The 6000-nt window shown below is 55.1% G+C and overlaps 6 pseudogenes; all 6 read right to left on the reverse strand.

Annotated features, from left to right (window-relative positions):
- Positions 1 to 661: 661 nt before the first annotated feature.
- On the reverse strand, positions 662 to 781 carry LOC126164047 (5S ribosomal RNA; annotated as a pseudogene).
- Positions 782 to 1635: 854 nt separating this feature from the next.
- Positions 1636 to 1755, reverse strand: LOC126164048 (5S ribosomal RNA; annotated as a pseudogene).
- Positions 1756 to 2609: 854 nt separating this feature from the next.
- Positions 2610 to 2729, reverse strand: LOC126164050 (5S ribosomal RNA; annotated as a pseudogene).
- An 854-nt stretch (positions 2730 to 3583) lies between these two features.
- LOC126164051 (5S ribosomal RNA) lies at positions 3584 to 3703 on the reverse strand (annotated as a pseudogene).
- An 854-nt stretch (positions 3704 to 4557) lies between these two features.
- On the reverse strand, positions 4558 to 4677 carry LOC126164052 (5S ribosomal RNA; annotated as a pseudogene).
- Positions 4678 to 5532: 855 nt separating this feature from the next.
- On the reverse strand, positions 5533 to 5652 carry LOC126164053 (5S ribosomal RNA; annotated as a pseudogene).
- Between the last annotated feature and the right edge of the window lie 348 nt (positions 5653 to 6000).

The following is a 6000-nucleotide window of genomic DNA, read 5'->3' on the forward strand; positions in this document are numbered from 1 at the left end:
GAGACGCACTGCTGCTCGTTGCACCCCCTGTCATTCGCTGGGCGCGTTCAGCCTTCGACACTAGCGGAGGACGCATCTTGTCCCTGGTGTTCAGCGGAGGGCCTGTGCGGGGTGTGGCAGTGTCGTGCTGGAGGGCCCACTGGTAGCGATGTGGGCTTCCTCGCCTCGCCTCGCCTCGCCTCGCCGCGCCTCACACCAGGTGTCTGCGTAGTTTGCAGTGCATTCGCACCATTCCTATCCCTGTCCCTGTCCCCGTCCCGACTTGTCCCGACTTTGCTCGACTGCCGCTCGCTGCCGCTCGGGTCGTGGTCCATATGACAGCGCAAGCACGAAAAACGTCTGCGGGACGAGACGAGACGAGACGAGACGAGACGACTAAGGAATAAATTCGTGGTTACAAATCAAATTTGGAACTCTACATTCCTACACAACAATAGGCGGTGACGTATTTCAGAAATCACCTGCCGATTCGTACTGTTTTGTCGTTTTCAAAGTCTTCTTGGCAAACTTGGTTAGCACATTCTCCCTCAAACTGAGTTAATTACTGCATTTTCGTACCATTACAGTAGTTTAAAAGGCTTAAGGAAGCATCTTTGTCACAACAGAAACGTAGTTTGAAAATTGGGCTGGCAACATAACAAAAAAAAAAAAACGGGAAGGGAGCCAACAGCACCCGGGTTGACCCAGGCGGTCACCCATCCAAGTACTAGCCGGGCATGATGATGCTTAACTTCGGTGGTCGGACGAGAACCGGTGTATTCATCATGGTATCGCCGTTGGCGCTCATCTAATGTAGGAGCACGGCAGAATTCGCGTTCGGCTTTTCTCCCAACACACAAAATGTTAGTTTTCGGCCGCATTTGACGAAAGCGCTTCCTTCCGCAACCGCCAGTTCCTCGAGGACGGCGCGGGGAGGCGCGCCCGGCGTCCCAGCAGAGTGACGGCCGAATTGGCGGGCGCACCGCCGCGTGTGTGAGACGCACTGCTGCTCGTTGCACCCCCTGTCATTCGCTGGGCGCGTTCAGCCTTCGACACTAGCGGAGGACGCATCTTGTCCCTGGTGTTCAGCGGAGGGCCTGTGCGGGGTGTGGCAGTGTCGTGCTGGAGGGCCCACTGGTAGCGATGTGGGCTTCCTCGCCTCGCCTCGCCTCACCTCGCCGCGCCTCACACCAGGTGTCTGCGTAGTTTGCAGTGCATTCGCACCATTCCTATCCCTGTCCCTGTCCCCGTCCCGACTTGTCCCGACTTTGCTCGACTGCCGCTCGCTGCCGCTCGGGTCGTGGTCCATATGACAGCGCAAGCACGAAAAACGTCTGCGGGACGAGACGAGACGAGACGAGACGAGACGACTAAGGAATAAATTCGTGGTTACAAATCAAATTTGGAACTCTACATTCCTACACAACAATAGGCGGTGACGTATTTCAGAAATCACCTGCCGATTCGTACTGTTTTGTCGTTTTCAAAGTCTTCTTGGCAAACTTGGTTAGCACATTCTCCCTCAAACTGAGTTAATTACTGCATTTTCGTACCATTACAGTAGTTTAAAAGGCTTAAGGAAGCATCTTTGTCACAACAGAAACGTAGTTTGAAAATTGGGCTGGCAACATAACAAAAAAAAAAAAACGGGAAGGGAGCCAACAGCACCCGGGTTGACCCAGGCGGTCACCCATCCAAGTACTAGCCGGGCATGATGATGCTTAACTTCGGTGGTCGGACGAGAACCGGTGTATTCATCATGGTATCGCCGTTGGCGCTAATCTAATGTAGGAGCACGGCAGAATTCGCGTTCGGCTTTTCTCCCAACACACAAAATGTTAGTTTTCGGCCGCATTTGACGAAAGCGCTTCCTTCCGCAACCGCCAGTTCCTCGAGGACGGCGCGGGGAGGCGCGCCCGGCGTCCCAGCAGAGTGACGGCCGAATTGGCGGGCGCACCGCCGCGTGTGTGAGACGCACTGCTGCTCGTTGCACCCCCTGTCATTCGCTGGGCGCGTTCAGCCTTCGACACTAGCGGAGGACGCATCTTGTCCCTGGTGTTCAGCGGAGGGCCTGTGCGGGGTGTGGCAGTGTCGTGCTGGAGGGCCCACTGGTAGCGATGTGGGCTTCCTCGCCTCGCCTCGCCTCGCCTCGCCGCGCCTCACACCAGGTGTCTGCGTAGTTTGCAGTGCATTCGCACCATTCCTATCCCTGTCCCTGTCCCCGTCCCGACTTGTCCCGACTTTGCTCGACTGCCGCTCGCTGCCGCTCGGGTCGTGGTCCATATGACAGCGCAAGCACGAAAAACGTCTGCGGGACGAGACGAGACGAGACGAGACGAGACGACTAAGGAATAAATTCGTGGTTACAAATCAAATTTGGAACTCTACATTCCTACACAACAATAGGCGGTGACGTATTTCAGAAATCACCTGCCGATTCGTACTGTTTTGTCGTTTTCAAAGTCTTCTTGGCAAACTTGGTTAGCACATTCTCCCTCAAACTGAGTTAATTACTGCATTTTCGTACCATTACAGTAGTTTAAAAGGCTTAAGGAAGCATCTTTGTCACAACAGAAACGTAGTTTGAAAATTGGGCTGGCAACATAACAAAAAAAAAAAAACGGGAAGGGAGCCAACAGCACCCGGGTTGACCCAGGCGGTCACCCATCCAAGTACTAGCCGGGCATGATGATGCTTAACTTCGGTGGTCGGACGAGAACCGGTGTATTCATCATGGTATCGCCGTTGGCGCTCATCTAATGTAGGAGCACGGCAGAATTCGCGTTCGGCTTTTCTCCCAACACACAAAATGTTAGTTTTCGGCCGCATTTGACGAAAGCGCTTCCTTCCGCAACCGCCAGTTCCTCGAGGACGGCGCGGGGAGGCGCGCCCGGCGTCCCAGCAGAGTGACGGCCGAATTGGCGGGCGCACCGCCGCGTGTGTGAGACGCACTGCTGCTCGTTGCACCCCCTGTCATTCGCTGGGCGCGTTCAGCCTTCGACACTAGCGGAGGACGCATCTTGTCCCTGGTGTTCAGCGGAGGGCCTGTGCGGGGTGTGGCAGTGTCGTGCTGGAGGGCCCACTGGTAGCGATGTGGGCTTCCTCGCCTCGCCTCGCCTCGCCTCGCCGCGCCTCACACCAGGTGTCTGCGTAGTTTGCAGTGCATTCGCACCATTCCTATCCCTGTCCCTGTCCCCGTCCCGACTTGTCCCGACTTTGCTCGACTGCCGCTCGCTGCCGCTCGGGTCGTGGTCCATATGACAGCGCAAGCACGAAAAACGTCTGCGGGACGAGACGAGACGAGACGAGACGAGACGACTAAGGAATAAATTCGTGGTTACAAATCAAATTTGGAACTCTACATTCCTACACAACAATAGGCGGTGACGTATTTCAGAAATCACCTGCCGATTCGTACTGTTTTGTCGTTTTCAAAGTCTTCTTGGCAAACTTGGTTAGCACATTCTCCCTCAAACTGAGTTAATTACTGCATTTTCGTACCATTACAGTAGTTTAAAAGGCTTAAGGAAGCATCTTTGTCACAACAGAAACGTAGTTTGAAAATTGGGCTGGCAACATAACAAAAAAAAAAAAACGGGAAGGGAGCCAACAGCACCCGGGTTGACCCAGGCGGTCACCCATCCAAGTACTAGCCGGGCATGATGATGCTTAACTTCGGTGGTCGGACGAGAACCGGTGTATTCATCATGGTATCGCCGTTGGCGCTCATCTAATGTAGGAGCACGGCAGAATTCGCGTTCGGCTTTTCTCCCAACACACAAAATGTTAGTTTTCGGCCGCATTTGACGAAAGCGCTTCCTTCCGCAACCGCCAGTTCCTCGAGGACGGCGCGGGGAGGCGCGCCCGGCGTCCCAGCAGAGTGACGGCCGAATTGGCGGGCGCACCGCCGCGTGTGTGAGACGCACTGCTGCTCGTTGCACCCCCTGTCATTCGCTGGGCGCGTTCAGCCTTCGACACTAGCGGAGGACGCATCTTGTCCCTGGTGTTCAGCGGAGGGCCTGTGCGGGGTGTGGCAGTGTCGTGCTGGAGGGCCCACTGGTAGCGATGTGGGCTTCCTCGCCTCGCCTCGCCTCGCCTCGCCGCGCCTCACACCAGGTGTCTGCGTAGTTTGCAGTGCATTCGCACCATTCCTATCCCTGTCCCTGTCCCCGTCCCGACTTGTCCCGACTTTGCTCGACTGCCGCTCGCTGCCGCTCGGGTCGTGGTCCATATGACAGCGCAAGCACGAAAAACGTCTGCGGGACGAGACGAGACGAGACGAGACGAGACGACTAAGGAATAAATTCGTGGTTACAAATCAAATTTGGAACTCTACATTCCTACACAACAATAGGCGGTGACGTATTTCAGAAATCACCTGCCGATTCGTACTGTTTTGTCGTTTTCAAAGTCTTCTTGGCAAACTTGGTTAGCACATTCTCCCTCAAACTGAGTTAATTACTGCATTTTCGTACCATTACAGTAGTTTAAAAGGCTTAAGGAAGCATCTTTGTCACAACAGAAACGTAGTTTGAAAATTGGGCTGGCAACATAACAAAAAAAAAAAAACGGGAAGGGAGCCAACAGCACCCGGGTTGACCCAGGCGGTCACCCATCCAAGTACTAGCCGGGCATGATGATGCTTAACTTCGGTGGTCGGACGAGAACCGGTGTATTCATCATGGTATCGCCGTTGGCGCTCATCTAATGTAGGAGCACGGCAGAATTCGCGTTCGGCTTTTCTCCCAACACACAAAATGTTAGTTTTCGGCCGCATTTGACGAAAGCGCTTCCTTCCGCAACCGCCAGTTCCTCGAGGACGGCGCGGGGAGGCGCGCCCGGCGTCCCAGCAGAGTGACGGCCGAATTGGCGGGCGCACCGCCGCGTGTGTGAGACGCACTGCTGCTCGTTGCACCCCCTGTCATTCGCTGGGCGCGTTCAGCCTTCGACACTAGCGGAGGACGCATCTTGTCCCTGGTGTTCAGCGGAGGGCCTGTGCGGGGTGTGGCAGTGTCGTGCTGGAGGGCCCACTGGTAGCGATGTGGGCTTCCTCGCCTCGCCTCGCCTCGCCTCGCCGCGCCTCACACCAGGTGTCTGCGTAGTTTGCAGTGCATTCGCACCATTCCTATCCCTGTCCCTGTCCCCGTCCCGACTTGTCCCGACTTTGCTCGACTGCCGCTCGCTGCCGCTCGGGTCGTGGTCCATATGACAGCGCAAGCACGAAAAACGTCTGCGGGACGAGACGAGACGAGACGAGACGAGACGACTAAGGAATAAATTCGTGGTTACAAATCAAATTTGGAACTCTACATTCCTACACAACAATAGGCGGTGACGTATTTCAGAAATCACCTGCCGATTCGTACTGTTTTGTCGTTTTCAAAGTCTTCTTGGCAAACTTGGTTAGCACATTCTCCCTCAAACTGAGTTAATTACTGCATTTTCGTACCATTACAGTAGTTTAAAAGGCTTAAGGAAGCATCTTTGTCACAACAGAAACGTAGTTTGAAAATTGGGCTGGCAACATAACAAAAAAAAAAAAAACGGGAAGGGAGCCAACAGCACCCGGGTTGACCCAGGCGGTCACCCATCCAAGTACTAGCCGGGCATGATGATGCTTAACTTCGGTGGTCGGACGAGAACCGGTGTATTCATCATGGTATCGCCGTTGGCGCTCATCTAATGTAGGAGCACGGCAGAATTCGCGTTCGGCTTTTCTCCCAACACACAAAATGTTAGTTTTCGGCCGCATTTGACGAAAGCGCTTCCTTCCGCAACCGCCAGTTCCTCGAGGACGGCGCGGGGAGGCGCGCCCGGCGTCCCAGCAGAGTGACGGCCGAATTGGCGGGCGCACCGCCGCGTGTGTGAGACGCACTGCTGCTCGTTGCACCCCCTGTCATTCGCTGGGCGCGTTCAGCCTTCGACACTAGCGGAGGACGCATCTTGTCCCTGGTGTTCAGCGGAGGGCCTGTGCGGGGTGTGGCAGTGTCGTGCTGGAGGGCCCACTGGTAGCGATGTGGG

The sequence above is a fragment of the Schistocerca cancellata genome, chromosome 2 (genome assembly GCF_023864275.1).
Source record: "Schistocerca cancellata isolate TAMUIC-IGC-003103 chromosome 2, iqSchCanc2.1, whole genome shotgun sequence".
NCBI lineage: Eukaryota > Metazoa > Arthropoda > Insecta > Orthoptera > Acrididae > Schistocerca > Schistocerca cancellata.